This window comes from Delphinus delphis, chromosome 1 (genome assembly GCF_949987515.2).
Source record: "Delphinus delphis chromosome 1, mDelDel1.2, whole genome shotgun sequence".
NCBI classification, from domain to species: domain Eukaryota; kingdom Metazoa; phylum Chordata; class Mammalia; order Artiodactyla; family Delphinidae; genus Delphinus; species Delphinus delphis.
The window spans coordinates 38,356,749-38,372,980 of NC_082683.1; the positions used below are offsets into that span (position 1 = coordinate 38,356,749).

The window sequence follows — 16,232 nt, forward strand, 5'->3', positions numbered from 1 at the left end:
TTATGATTTTAGGCAGCCTCTCTGCTAATGGATGGGGCTGTGTTCCTGTCTTGCTCGTTGTTTGGCATAGGGTGTCCAGCACTGTAGCTTGCTGGTCGTTGAGTGAAGCTGGGTCTTGGTGTTGAGATGCAGATCTCTGGGAGATTTTTGCTGTTTGATATTATGTGGAGCTGGCATACAGAGTGAAGTAAGTCAGAAAGAGAAAAACAAATACCATATGCTAACACATATATATGGAATCTAAAAAGATGGTTCTGAAGAACCTAGGGGCAGGACAGGAATAAAGATGCAGATGTAGAGAATGGACTTGAGGACACGGTGAGGGGGAAGGGTTAGCTGGGCTGAAGTGAGAGAGTGGCATGGACATAAATACACTACCAAATGTAAAATAGATAGCTAGTGGGAAGCAGCCGCATAGCACAGGGAGATCAGCTCCGTGCTTTGGTGACCACCTAGAGGGGTGAGATAGGGAGGGTGGGAGAGAGGGAGACGCAAGAGGGAAGACATATGGAACCGTATGTATATGTATAACTGATTCACTTTGTTATAAAGCAGAAACTAACACATCATTGTAAAGCAATTATACTCCAATAAAGACGTTAAAAAAAAAAAAAAGAAAAAAAAGAAAGCTGCTTTGTCTGACCTGAAAGAAACCTTTGTTTCCTGTAGCCAAAGACCTCAGCTAGGGCTGAGATTTGTGACAACTAAACCCAGGATCTCATCCTTTCAGTGTCTGAATTATGATGCAAATTGATTTCCCAATCTTCTGCCAAAGTGTGAGCATTTATTGGGAAGTAATGGGAACCAGAAATTGGAATGGGGACATACGGGAAGATCCCAGTGAAGCCGGAGACATCAAACCCCTAAATTCAGCTGAGTCTTCTTTGCCAATTGCTGAATATATGTATTCCAATTATGCATTCCAGAACCAGAAAAATAACCTTAGAGTAGGTTTGGGTATATAGCACCAGCTAGGTGGCAATAACTTTCATGTCTGAGGTAAGGTTCTCCGGGAGGTTGTATATGTTATAAATCGATGCCCAATATATGGTGCTGTTTCCTTTTTTTATTGACCTACAGTTGATTTGCAATATTGTGTTAGTTTCAGATGTACAGCAAAGTGATTCAGATATATGCCTATATATAATCTTTTTCAGATTCTTTTCCATTATAGGTTACTACAAGATACTGAACATAGTTCCCTGTGCTATACAGTAAATTCTTGTTGTTTACCAGTTTTATATATAGTAGTGTGTATCTGTTAATCCCATGCTCCTAATTTATTCCACCTTCTCCTTGGTAACCATAAATTTGTTTCTATGTCTGTGAGTCTTTCTGTTTTGTAAATAAGTTCATTTGTATTATATTTTTAGATTCCACATATAAGTGATATCATATAACGTTTACTTTCTCTGTCTGACTTACTTCACTTAGTGTGATAATCTCTAGGTCCATCCATGTTGCTGCAAATGGCATTCTTTCATTCTTTTTTATGGCTGAGTAGTATTCCATTGTATATATACCACATCTCTATCCATTCATCTGTTGATGGACATAGGTTGCTTCCATGTCTTGGCTATTGTAAACAGTGCTGCTATAAACATGGTGCTGTTTCTTCCACTGCCAAGATTCACATGTCCAGGAATCAAGGGATGGAAATATGAGTGACACCACTCATTATTATTATAATGCCAAGTGATCCTATTAGCAAAATGTTTGCTTCTTGTCCCTGAAACTTTATGCTCTGTTAGCCTAGAGCTCCCTTAGTTCCAAAGGGAGGCAGGCTTCCACCCAGAAACACAACAATGATGACACTGAACTGAAAGTGAAGGCTGCCACCTGGCCACTTTCACCTCCTTGTGCTTCATCATCTTACAGAAACTCAAAGGCAGTTTCTGTACTGGAATAATCCTGAATACTGAAGTGAAATTGGTAGGTTCCTTACCAATGAAGGTCAGGAGGAGTATGTCCAGAATAGAGGAAATACTTTGGATGACTCTTAGAACTACCATGCCCAGTCATTAAAATAAATGGAAAAATGCCACAGTGCAGTTCAGGCAGGCTAGTAACGGCCCAGATCTTTCAAGAATGAAGTTTTGAATCATCCCACCAGGCAAAGAACCATGACCGGATGAGGTGCTTTCTGAGGGCAAAGAGAACATAGAGTGGGTGATGGGAGAAGGTAGTTATCATAGCTAGTTATGACCATGTGATCAGTTGCAGAAACAAGGACAGTAATTATTATGAGTATTTCTTCCTTATTTTGTTATGACTATGACTGTGCGTGCATGTTTGTGTGTATCAGATTTTTTTCTTCCTTCTCTCATTCTCTTCACATATAACATAAGGTATATTAATAATAGTTAAGTTAACCTCACAGCATTAAAATTCCAGTATATCAGGGAGAAGAGTGACCACCATCCAATGACTTTCTGTTGTCTTGAGGCACAAGGGTTAGAGTCTTTCAATTATACGTCAGATACTTGGCAGAGTATGACTTTATAAAGTCTATTTGCAGATTACGTAACGTTTAAGGGATCTGTAGGGATGCCAGGTTGAAGGGGTGGACCGTAATGTTTAGTTCTTTGTGTAAACTTGGATAAGCTATAGATGCAGTTAATCAATTAAACAGAAGTCTAGCTGTTGCTCTGAAGATTTTGTAGATATGGTTAACATCTACAATCCACTGAATTTAAGAAAAGATTTCCTTGATAATCTGGGAGGGCCTAATCCACTCACTGAAAAGCACTGCAAAGTTCTAGAAGCTGGGAATGCAAGAAAAGAGATTCTCCCTTAGAGCTTCTGCAGCACCTTGGTTGTGGCCCAGTTAAATCAATTTCAGATTTGTGATCTCCTAAACTGTAAGATTAAAATTTTGTGTTGTTGTACATCACTAAATTCCTGGTAATTTTTTGTAGCGGGAAGAGGAAACTAATACAGAACAGACAAGCAGGCAGAAAGGAAAAAAGGCAGGGAGAGGGTGGGTAGGAGAAAGGTAACAGAAAAAGGAGTAGGAAGCCTGAGAAAGGGTGAGAGAGTCTGATGGGCAGGAGGCAGGAGATGACGTAGGCCGGCAGGTGGGCAGATAGAAGGAGGAAGTGGGCACAGAGGCAAGGACAGGAGAGAGTGACAGTGAGAAAGGATGGCAGGCAGGGGCCCTCAGAGCTCGTCTTTGTCTCCAACAAGCGTTACAGGAGCTTCCTGAGCTGCAAGTGGATCCCATTCTTGGACTTCAGCACAACTCTTGGAATGGGAACAGGGACCCTGGAGGGATCGGGTGCCAGCTCAAAGCGAAGCAAGGTCAGGGCCACGGCCACCTTCATCTCATTCATGGCAAACTGCTTCCCGATGCAGTTCCTGGATCAGGCAGGGAAAAGGAAGTGAGCAGAGGCTTCTAACCCCTCCCGGGCACAGGGCATTCAGGGCTCTCCTCCACCTGGCCCAGCCCCGATCCCTCCCTTACGGGTCACACTGAACGTGCCGCCCAAGCCTCGGTCCCCCCTCTCCCCCTGACCCTTACAAAGGCCACCTCTCTCCAGGACTAGCTCCTAACTCCTACTTCTGCTCTCAGCACTAGCAAGTCCTATTGGGGAAGGTCTGCCTTCTAAGCCACAGGGTCAAGTCATGTGAATCAGTAAATGTGAATTAGTACTTTGTTCACTCGTCCACAGGCAGTTTCTGGTTTCCGTCCAGGCCAGGGCACTGTAGGGGGGAGTGGGCAACTCTCGGGCCCTCACCACCCATGGCAGACAAGCAGGGGCCCCAGTCCCCAGACAGGACAGGACAGAGTTGTGTAAGGAAGTCAGGATGGCAACCGGGAGGCTTCTTGGAGGGGCCACGGGTTAGCGCCCCTCGACCTGCTGGACCACTTGCCTCCCAGTTAATGCTCCGGCCTCCTGTCTCCCCGTAGCCCCTCAGTCAACCCGTCCCTGGAGCCTTCCCATTCTACTCCAGCAAGACCCCTCCTCCCATCCCGTGGGCTCCTCACTGGCCTTTCCAGTCTCCTTGCCTCCCCTCCCTCTACTGCAGCCACGTTGGCTCGGGGCCTGCTGCGCCCTCCATCACAGGGAGGACACGTCGCGGGGCCTCAGCTGGCGTCACAGCGCTCTCTGGGCTGCTCCTCACTCACCTCGCACCTGTCCAGCCCCTCTTCCTCACTCCGCTCCTGTTGAGTTCCCCTCCCTCCACTGCTGGCTACACCTCTTCCTCCCTGGACCCCCAAGACACCATTAGTGTTAACTCAAGGACACATCTCAGTCCAGTGACCAGGACGGTGCCAGAAACATGGACCATTTAACAACCTGCTTGATGAATGAATGAGTGAGTGAAAGAAAGAAGGAATGATGTCTGTCTTGAGTAGAGGTATTTGTTATTTTGTTTTTTGTTTTTTTGGCCGTGCCACGAGGCTTGCGGGATTTTAGTTTCCCGACCAGGGATTGAACCCAGGCCACGGCAGTGAAAGCACAGAGTCCTAACCCCTGGACCGCCAGGGAATTGCCAAGGTATTTGTTTCTTGACTCTAGGAGGCAGGGACAGTGTCTTTCATCTCTACCTTCCCATCTCCTAGCACAGGACTTGGCACACAGAGACAGCTTAATAAATAGTTTTATATTTAAATAAAGTTAATTGAATTGAAAAATAAAACCAGAATGGAATAAAAGTAAATATTAATTCTGACCTAGGAATTGAGCTGCCTAGTACATACCCCCGTCCTCTAGTGGCAGCCGCATGATGTGCTGCCAATATCTACAAGAAAGAACAGGACCCTGGCAGAAACCGAAACCTAGAGCGTATTCTGGAAGCATGTTTGTGTCAAGCCTGTTCTGTGAAGGTTGAGTCACCAACTGAAAATTGCACAGAATTAGAGATTCAGAAAAAAACTCTTTTCTACTAAGTAATTACAAAGTTTCCAGAAGTTACTGTTACAGGGGAGGATTCTAGCAGCCTGGGAGGATTTTCCCAGCAGCCGATATGGAGTATTCTGGTCCCTCTCAACAGCTATTTCAAGTATGCTCTATATTTTACATGCCAGAAACCTTTCAAATGTATGTATCATATACAAATTAGTAGATTTTTCTCTCAAAGGCACTTGATTGTCTCAATTCTATACTTTTGCCTGCTTGGACTATTGAACTCAATGTATAATATCATGGAAAAAGACCTCAGATCACAGGAAAAGTTTTGACAACTGGGGAAATTGTCATGTGTATCAGACATTAATATGCTGTCAAAACGTCTTTTGGATAGACCCCAAGTACAAAGTGAAACACATTGATAACAAACTTTCTTAAAACGCTGCTATAACTTTTCCAGTATATGGCTTCAACGGTTTCATGCAGGGCATCTGAAAATGGAAGCATGTGTAAACTACTCATGATGCAACAGGACGCATAATGGGGAAGCAAATAGAAAATGTGGGACTGAGAAGGTGCAGAATAAAAAATCTACCGTTTAAAATTATGACAATGGAAACGGAGGACAGTTGAAAGTTAACACACAGTGAGTAATTTTAATTAGGTAGAGTCATCATCTTACAGTGAGGAAAAACACTACAATACACTAACTTGGAACAGCCATCAACACAGAAACGTGGCCAGCCATTGAGAAAGAGCTGTGGGTTAGTCTGTGGCCTGCCCTAACACTTGTATGTTGAACATACAGAAACATGCTTCCATCCCAATACACCAACATAAAAGCCATAACTGCATACACCACATATGAATGTAGGAGGTCACAGACATGGGGTAGCACCCAGTGACACCCAGCTGCACCAGGTACAGAAAGTCTCACCTGGATCCTCCTGAGAAGGGCAGGAAAGCACAGCTGTGTCGAGTAGAACCTGGTGCAAACCGGGATGGGTCAAACACCTGCAGAGAGAGCACCAGGGCCAGGGCAGCTGGGGTCAAACTCCTTGACCAATCCACCAGGGGACAAGAATCCCCGAGGGAGAGCAGGGGAGGTGCTGGTCTGGAGAGAGCATCCCATCCCCTCCTCCCATGGCCATAATACCTCTGGTTTTGGCCACACCTTCGGGTTGTGGTGAAGCCCATAAAAGAAGAGGGAGAGTGGGATTCCTGTGGGGCAAGGAGGAGAGAGAGAAGACTGATGGTACCCATGGCAACAGGGGCAATGTGGCAGCACGAAAGGCCTGGGAGCCGCCATGAGAGCCACCATGATGCTGTTGTAAAACAGGTGGGCTGGAGGTGACAAAGCACAACAGCACAGATTAGGAGTAGGTAACCATGCCCAGGACTGAAAAGGAAAAGATTTGGAAGCTTACATTTAGGAGCAACGTGGTGATACATGTGTCTCCCTGCACCTCACCTGACACCCTGACGTCTCGGTTCCCAGCCCCTGCACCAGGGAAGTACCCAGTGTGGGTGTGTGCCGCCCCTGAAGAGGAAGCAGGAGTCTGGGCCCTGCCTGAGGGGTCAAGGCCAGGCCCTTTTACATGTGCATGATGGGGGTGGGTGGGCGGGAGCTGCCCAGAAGGATCAGAAGAACCTGTGTGTTGATGGGCGAGCTGACAGGCGCGGTGGCTCCAGCGGCCTTCAGGGGTCAGCCTGTAGATGATGTCATTCTGGTGGGAGAGATTCCTCACCCGGGAAAAAATCAGATTGTTGAGATTCCCTGATGGCCTGGATGTAGGACTGGATGTTCCTGAAGGGAGAGGATGCAGAGGAGACTGGAGTGGAGGGAGCCTCTGACCTGGAGACGTGGTAGGGCTCCGGGTGGGGATTCCTCAGTCAGCGGGGACAGGCAGCACTGAGGCTTTGTCATTTCTGCCTTACAGCCCAGGAGACCCTCTGTACTTTACAAGTGGCCTGAGCAGCCAGGCTTCTCCCTGTGCAGGAATCAGGGACCTGTGACTGAGTCAAGGTTGGTCTGGGTGGAATTTGACTGTGGTCCATGGCTCTGTGCAGAATGTTGCTTTCTGTGCTGATAAGCGTCCACGCTGCCCTAACTGCCTCTCAGGTAAGTCCTCCCCAGCTGGTGAGAACAAGGACCCTGCCATTGAAGGGTTGTCACTGACCTGTCTGTCTGGATGCTGCCCTGGTGGCTGAAGGCGCACTTCATGATGGTGTCCAAGGTCATCAAGGAGACGTGTCCAAGGACCTCCAGATGTGAGTCCAGGCTGACGAGCTCCTCCCACTTGTCCTGTGGTGGGAGGGGGACATTGACTCTGCTCTGCTCCCCCAGAAGGTCTGTGCTGACAAGGCCAGGCTCTCTCTCCATCTCTCTAAATCTTCGGATGAGTTTTCCTCACTTTCTAAGCAGATGTGTTTTAGCAATTTAAGGCTGTAACACACGTGTAATGTGATTCCTATATCTCAGAAACTTCTATAACTTTTATATTTCTGGCCTTTTGGAAGGCCAGAAAGCATAGTTTCTCAGCAGACAAGGGGGAATCTTTTGTATCCTGAGATCAGACCTGGATAGGCGATGGCCAACAGTGGTAAGCAGATTTGTCAAGGTAAGAGATAGCATAAGATTCCAGTACTAGGGTCCCTACGAAAGGGACATCAGACATCAATCCTTTCATTCATTAAATGTTAGCTGAGACCAGTTGGTGAGAAATCAAAATCCTGCAGGACCCAGCTCTGTGAATGTATGATAGACCTGCCCCCATTTCCTCCCATGAGGAGCTCAATTCCATGCAGAAACCCTGGGCCCCAGGCCAGAGCCCACCTGAGTGATATCCTGGGATGTCCACTGTTCCCCCGAAGGTGTCATTGCCCAGGCCAGCCAGGGGCAGCTTGCCCTGCTGTCAAGGGGAATAACCCTTGATCTAGTCCACTGCGTTGAAGACATGGAGTTGGGAGGAGAGTGGATCTGAATATACCATGGCCCGCCTTTCCCTTTTCAATGACTAAAGTGCGGATCCAAGGTGGTGCCAGGGTCCCATCCGTTCTTGGAGAGCCCTGTCTCCTAGTAGGTTCTGAATGCATCATTCTGAGGGCTGTGTCTGATGGACGTCTGAGGGACACAAGTGTCTGAGAGTGGACTTTGTCAGCTGTGTTGGATGAGAGTGGGTCCAGGTGACGAGGGATAGACTCACCAGCATCACTCGGACAGAGTCGACCATCAGACCCACGTAGGGCTTCAGGATGTCGTAGTGGAAAGCTGGGGTCAGCATCCGCCGGTGCTGGAACCACGTCTGCCCCTCCAACACGAGCAAACCATTCCCTGGGCCACAGATGGGTGTGTGTGTGGATCGGGGAGACTGGATCAGAGGGACGACTGGGGACAACTTGGGAGGAACCAAGGGTGTCAGGAGAGAGCACATCATGGGCAAAGGTAGGAAAGGCCAGTACAGTTCAGGAATGTGAATTTCCAAAATGGCTGGTCCATAGGATGTGATTATGACAGCTGCGAGACAGAGGTTGAAGAAGAGTAGGGGGGCAGGTGATAGAAGAATTAATAATCAGACTGAGAATATCGCAGAGGACTGAGAAGTGATGAAGAAGAGGCTGAGCTTCAGGAGGGCTCTCAGCACCATTACAAAGGGTGAGGGTTTTATTAGAAGAAGGGAAATGAGGCTTGATTCAGAGATGAGGTGGTGACAGGGTGGCAGGCACTTGTTGTTCTCTGTGAGTCAGCAAGGCAGCTCTTGGTAAACCTAACTGGGAGTGTATCAGAGTTTACTAGTTTACTAGTGTACCAGAGTACTAGTTTTGATGTACTTACCAATCCAGGGGGCCAAGAATCTCTAGGTACCTGCAAACTTAGGGTTTGAAAAAGTAAGGAAGGCATTACAGGAAAGCGGACAGGACCAAACAAGGCAGGCAGCCCGCAGAGCAACTGTGGTCCCGACCATGGGCTGCCAGCCCTTCCTGATGCTGGTCAGCTGGCAGTCTGTCTCAAGCCACCTCGCACTTGCCTCCCATCCCTGACTCTCTCTGTCCTGATGGTCACTGTGGGCCCAGGAAGGCAGACTCAGTCTCCCAGCAGCAGAACACGCACGGGGCTAAGACGGTGAATCGGCAAGAAAGATAGGCTCTGTTCAGTGCCCTAGATTAGGTCAGAAGCCTGTGGTTTTCCTCCAATTTGTGATGGTTTAGCCATCCAATGACCCAGGATAGGCAAATGCAAGTCAGTGTGCATAAGAAATTGTCTTTCAGATCTGGGGCTATTTACATAAAAATCACCTCAGTAGGGTTAAAGAAGAAAGAATGAAAATGTGCAGCCCCACACAGCTGTTCAGCATTCTGTTTAAGGGAACAGTGCTGTTCTTCGACTGGGATGTGGGCTGGTGTTTGGATGGTAGACAGTCAGGTATTGATGGCTGAACTGGCAATCTCTTCTGGAATTTCACAGACCCAGGGGCATGTACCCAAGAGGGAAAATACGCTCCAGCTGGGATCATGTTTTGTACTCACCAGATCTCCCCAGGACCACCTTCATGTAGTCAGGGTCATAGACCACCGGCTGAACCTTGTTTCCCCACAGCCAGTGAGGAGAGACACATGGGAATTTCTCTACGTTTTCAGTACCTCTTGCAGCTCCTGGTCCTTTGGGTACTGTAACAGAGGGAAAGACACATCAGTAAAATGTTCTCTTTAGGGCCAGTGCTCGGAGGGGTGCTGGAGGTTAGGACAGCAACCAGGAGATTGTTCTGGATCCATCAGCAGCAATTTAGGAGTTTGGAACTCTTTCTGATGAGCTGGGCTCTGATCTGGCTTCTTGCTCTCTTGCAGAGACTTGGCCTAAGGCCCTACTCTGGCTTCCAGATGGACCGCTTATGGGCCTTCATCCAGAACTGCCTTTAGAATCTTACACATAGTGGGTGCTTGGTAAATGTTTAGTAATGGACTCCGTGGTGTACCAGTGTTTTTCACAGACTTATATTAGAGTTATTTGTTCAGTTGTGTCCCCTCAAATCAAGTTTAAGTGAGGTCATTAGGGTAGGCCCAAATCCAATGTGACTGGTGCCTTTATAAAAGAGGGAAAATGTGGACACAGAGACAGACACTCATAGAGAGAAGATGAAATAAAGAGATATATGGAGCTTGTGATTCACCAGCCAAGGAGAGAGGCCGGGAAGAGATGCTTCCTGCACAGCCTGCAGAAGGAACCAGCCCCGCCAACACTTTGATTTTGGGCTCTAGTCTCTAGAGCTCTGAGACACTAAATTGTGTTGTTTCAGCCATCCAGTCTGTGGAACTTTGTGGCAGGCCTTACACACTATTACAAGTATGTAATGCTCAAGGCAAGCCTGTATAAGGGAGGGATTATTACTTGATCCTGTCTTACTGAAGAATGAGGCAACACATATTAAAGGATATGCCCAAGTGAGCTGCATCTAAAGTCAAACCTGCTGACTCCAAGGTGTCCTTTCCCAGGGTTCCCAAGGCTCCCTGGGTGCCTCTATTAGCAGGTTTCAACTCAATGTTCTAATTGCGGGGCACCGTGTTGACAGGCTTACCTTTCATACCTGTCATCCCTGTATTCTTAGAGCCAGCATAGAGCATGGTTCATAGGGATCGAGCCTCACTTTTAAAAGAATCAATAATGTTCATGAAGAAGGAATGAGTACATGCAGGAGTGTGGATGAATGAGTCTTGATTAAAATTGCTGGTGCAAGTGACAGAATCAGAGCTAACGGAAGAGAGAGGAAAAGGACAAAAAGAAAGCTGGGGGCCCAGGGGGGTCTCACGGAGCCCAAGGGCAGGGGGCAGCCAGGCTGTGGAAGGGCAGAACCAGGGACTGGAGGGCTGCCAGGACTGTGTCTCCCATTCTTTCTCTCTGTGCGTCCACGCGTTCCTCTCTCAGCAAGTGTTTCTGGAGGCTCCACCTCCTACAGGCCACTTTTCTAGAAGCTGGTGATACAGTTATGAACAAACAGATACAGTCGCTGTCCTCGTGCAGCTGGGTCCAGGCGGTGGTGAGGGAACGTCTACCCTTCTGGGGTTGGCACCTCACCATTCTGCCACCATCATGTCTGAGTGGCACTGCTGAATCCTATTCCAAGAATTTGATTCTAATCTCATGGCCAAGGCGTCCACCTGCTACAATCAACTGTGGCTGGGGGTGAATAGGGTTTTCGAAGGCCACCCTGTGAGAGGGAAGAGATCTCAGAGCAGACATCCAAATGAATGTCAAATACATGAATGAATAGATGGGTAGAAGGACTCGTTCGTTTACCTGGTAACTCTGTGTTGAGTACTTACTTTGGGTCAATGCCATCCTAGGAGCTAGAGATCCAGCAGTGAACAACAAGATCCCTGCTATTGTGGAGCTCGTGTTCTAGTGGGGGTGTGGGCGGGGCTGACAATCCTGCCCTGAACTGAGACGTGTCCTGCTTGAATTCATTCTGGGGGCTGCTCTGTGTTCCCAGGTCACGTCCATCATTGGGACTGCCCTGCTCTGTGGATCCAGTGCAGGGACTGACTGGTGGGAGCCTCTTACCACCCCAGCTGTGTTACCTAGTTTTCTTGGATCTCTTCTTCCCTGCTCAGCAGGGGCCTGGGTGGTGGGGAGGGTGTCCCTGTTTTTGCACAGGAGTATGCCTCCTTTCTGATTGCCAGTCAGCTCCCCCAAATCCTGCTCCTGGGTAAGGAGCTTAAACTATGTTCTACCTGTCCATTCTCCTCTTGGGGTCACCCTGAGGCCCACTGGTCCGTGAGCCCACCAGTCACCTGGCTGGGGCTGCCATCTGTCTTGAGCATGTCTGTCCAGAGCCATTTGAGACTCTCACAGAGGTCATGGTGCCCATGGTGGCAGTGGTGTTGACCCTGTAGGCAAAAACCCAGTGCTATCTGGCCTCCAGGCTGCAACCACTCAATGCGGTCAGGGCTCCAGTGGAATGTCCTCTCCTGGTTACTTCTGGGAACTGTAGCCACAAAGGAATTTCCCCAAAGGGAGACACAAGGGGAGTAGGTGGACAGGTAATAATGCCACCTGACAATGCAATTGCCAGACGTGTGGGTTCTGTTGGCATGGCAGGTACAGATGAGATAGGAGGGAGGACATGGGGAAAGATGGGGCAGTTTGGGGCTGCTTGAATCCCAAAGTTGTAAGTTCCCCTTTCATATTTCTTGTTGGATTTCACCCCTATTTAATGCAGTGAGTTTGTTAAACCTCCAAAATGTCTGTCCTTCACAGGCATTAATATTATTTTAAATTCATACAAATTAGAGTGAGTGTAACTATGGCCTTTGCTCTGTGTCATGCACCATTCTAAGATTATAATACTTCACTTGAGTAGTATAATTATTATCATCATCCCATATTACAGATGAGGAAACTGAGGCATCGAGCAGGTATTTAAAGTACGTGTCAAGAGGTGATATATGAATCTAGGTAACTTGGCGACAGAGCCCATGTGCTTAACTGCCCCACCTTGTCACTTGTCATCTGGCCTGAAAGATTAGTTTCAATCTAATTACATGTGGCATTCTAATTCCCGACTTAGCCAATAACAGAGATATTGAATAAATGGAAATCTCAAAACAGTATTAAAAGAGTAAGAAAAAAATTGGCTGCAATATCTGTTAGGCCAGCAGAATTTGAGAGATGATTCAGCACCATGAGGAATATTAGTTATGTAAATATAAATCATCTACTTACTGAAACTACATATCATCTAATGGCCATCATTATAATGAATAAGTCACTAGAGGAAGTTTTAGTTGCTCCTTATGTCAAATCCTAGCTGAGGAAGGTGACAACCGCATCAAAACAAAGGTCATAATTTCTCTAAATCAACAAATAATCGGGAAGTCATTAGTACAACAATTTGCATGAACAAGATGGGTTTTGGCTGTCTCTCTGTGGCTGATATTAATAGTTTCCTCTGTCTTTGGCTCTACTCTGCTGCTAATTGCTTGGCCTCTTTCTTTGAGAAATAGAAGCCTCAGCTCTCTGCAACACCTCATCTCCTTAGGCTTGTTCAATCCACACACCATTAATGAGCCCCTCCCCACGTGGCCCCTCACCTTGCTCTGCGCTGTCCTTGCCAGGATCAGAGCTAACAGAGCTGCCTGGGTAGGCACTGTCCCTCACCAACATGCGAGCTGCTTCTTTCTCAGTCACTCCACACACGTGGGCCAAGCATTCCTTTGTGTCAGGCTCTGTGCTGGGTATTGGGTTACAGGAAGGGGATGATACCTCAGCCCCATGGAGCTCACAGTTCAGGGGTTTGGGGGATGGGGTGTGGGAGGTAAACAGATTCTGCTTAATGTCTCAACTCAGTTGTCAGTTCTCCTTACCTGGTGCCATCTGGAAACCTCGCTTGTGTGCCAGCTGCTAGTTTCAGCACTGAAATACTCAGCCTTGAAAAATCCCTCAATCTCAAGCAAACCAAGCCGGTTTGTCCCTACACCCTACTACGCCCTCATCCAGCAGGTGGGCCTCTTTTCCTGTGACCTGACATCTTCTTAGATTCCTGTCTGTCATCTCCACGGACAGTGAGCCCACAGGGCAGCATCCAGCAGACTGATGTCTGTGCTCCCAGGCAAGCTCAGGGCCAGGCAGAGAGGATGCGATTGAGGGATGGGGCAGGGAAGTATCTAGAAGCCTGTTCTGTGAGAACAGCTGAAGCTGCTCAGCCTGGAGACGGGGGAGACTCAGGAAGGAAGAGCCACTGTCCTCAAAGTGCAGGGCTGCCAGGACAGCCTGCAGATCTCCGTAAGGAAGGAGTGTCTGACAGACCCAAGGACACCAGCACGGGGTCCTGGGAGGGAGGGAGCTCCCCGGACTGGGATGAGGAGCCAAGACCTGAGAGGTAAGCTGGGTCCTTTTGTGAGGCCACGTGCTCACCCCACAACAAGGCTTCGTCCCATGGGCTTGCTCACTAGGACCACGGTCTGAGAGCCCTGGCCCTCCCTGCCCTCCCACTTCCCTGTCCCACTCCATCCTACCTCCTGCATGTGCCCATAGAGCCAGTGGGAAGGAGGAGACGGGAACTGCTGGCGGGCTTTGAGCAGCCACTGTCTGTGCAGGTAGAGCTGTGCTGCCTTGAGCAGAAGCAGAACCAGGCCGAGCAGGGAGGCCACCTGCAGGAGCCCAGAGACACCACCCAGGGCTCTGGGGGTGCTCAGTGCAGAGGCACTCATGGTGCAGTGGCTTCTGGATTGCTGACTGTCCCTGAAGGTGGCTGACCTCCCCTGAGCACGCTGCCTGGTCAGGGAGGATCACCTCGCCCACTTGGGGGAGGGTGGTGGTGAGGGCAGAGCTCAGACCTGGGTCTCCAGTGTTGATTAACTGTGGAGGATCCACCTTGGGGTGGGCACCAAAAAAGTCATGGAGATCAGATATAGAAGAGCAAGGATGAGAACAAGTTTATCCTCAAGTCTCTCACCCTCACTTTTTTCATGTTTATCTCCATCCAGGCAGTCTGGCTCCAGAGACTTTGCTGTTAACCATGAACTTAAAGAGATGATCATTGGGTTGAGACTCCGGTCCGTACATGGCAGCCCCTAAACTTTCCTGGGGATATTTCATGTTTGATCTGTTTTCTAGTGTTTCCAAGTAGCAGGAGACTGTTTCAGGTTATCAACTCCATGTACTGGCAGACGTGCAAGCTTCACTATCCAGGACAGCTTTTGTGAAAAAGTGTTGGGCAAACCATATGGTTAGATGTAGCAGTCATTGAAAATGATGTTCATGAAGATTTTCAATGATCTGAGAAAAGCTTACAATAAAGTGATCAAAGCAAAATGTACAGCTGTCTGCTAAATTCTTAAAAAAACTGTGTCATCTGTGGTCAACATTTATTAACCAGTAAATATTTTCCCCATTCATTTAGTACCCACACAACCCAACCAAGGTCTCCTTGAAGGTTGTCACTAGGCGTTCTAATGTCCTTATACTTTCCAAAGCCTGGACCAGAGGACTGTGCCTACTGATGATGCCCAATAAATACTTACAGATTCAGTGAATGAATGAAGGATGGAATGAGGATAACTTTGGATTGATTAGATCACCACCTTGAGGGGGTGCTGGAAAGATGGCGGAAGAGTAAGACGCAGAGATCACCTTCCTCCCCATAGATCACCACCTTGAAAAGACTAGGTTCAGTTTTGGGTGCCATGTTTTAAAAAAGAAAATTTTTAATTCCAGGATGTTTCCTGGTTCATCTTACAGGCAACAGAAAGGCAGAAGAGGGGGGCAGTCTATCCCTAAGGTGGCAGCTTGAAGCAATTACTCCTGTGGGCAACTCATCCCAGGCACTTCTTCTGGGTTTGATAAATTTAGGTTTGATGCTGCTGCAATTTATCATATTGTGTTTACTTTTACTCCTCTACAAAAAGTGAATCTGCCAGGTAGAGGCCTTTCATTACAAAAAAACAAAAAACAAAAAAACAAAAAACAGGGAGGAGCTTCAAGATGGTGGAAGAGTAAGATGCGGAGATCATCTTCCTTCCCACAAATACATCAGAAATACATCTACATGTGGAACAACTCTTACAGAACACCTACTGAATGCTGGCAGAAAACCTCAGACCTCCCAAAAGGCAAGAAACTCCCCACGTACCTGGGTAGGGCAAAAGAAAAAAGAAAAAACAGAGACAGAAGAATAGGGATGGGACCTGCACCAGTGGGAGGGAGCTGTGAAGGAGGAAAGGTTTCCACACACTAGGAAGCCCCTTCGCGGGCGGAGACTGTGGGTGGTGGAGGGGGGAAGCTTCGAAGCCGTGGAGGAGAGCACAGCAACAGTGGTGTGAGGGGCAAAGCGGAGAGATTCCCGCACAGAGGATCAGTGCCGACCGGCACTCACCAGCCCGAGAGGCTTGTCTGCTCACCCGCTGGGGCGGGCAGGGGCTGGGAGCTGAGGCTCGGGCTTTGGTCAGATACCAGGGAGAGGACTGGGGTTGGCGGCGTGAACACAGCCTGAAGGGGGCTAGTGCGCCACAGCTAGCTGGGAGGGAGTCTGGGAAAAAGTCTGGAGCTGCCGAAGAGGCAAGAGACTTTTTCTTGCATCTTTGTTCCCTGGTGCGCAAGGAGAGGGGATTAAGAGCGCTGCTTAAAGGAGCTCCAGAGACGGGTGCGAGCCGCGGCTAAAGGCGCAGACCCCAGAGACAGGCATGAGATGCTAAGGCTGCTGCTGCCACCACCAAGAAGCCTGTGAGCAAGCACAGGTCACTCTTCACACCTCCCCTCCCGGGAGCCTGTGCAGCCCGCCACTGCTAGGGTCCCGTGATCCAAGTACAACTTCCCCAGGAGAATGCATGGCGCGCCTCAGGCTGGTGCAACGTCACGCTGGCCTCTGCTGCCGCAGGCTCGCCCTG

At 48.4% G+C, this 16,232-nt stretch overlaps 1 pseudogene; it reads right to left on the reverse strand.

The window, feature by feature from the left end:
• Nucleotides 1-450: 450 nt before the first annotated feature.
• Nucleotides 451-15,791, reverse strand: LOC132415019 (cytochrome P450 4A11-like; annotated as a pseudogene).
• Nucleotides 15,792-16,232: the final 441 nt, after the last annotated feature.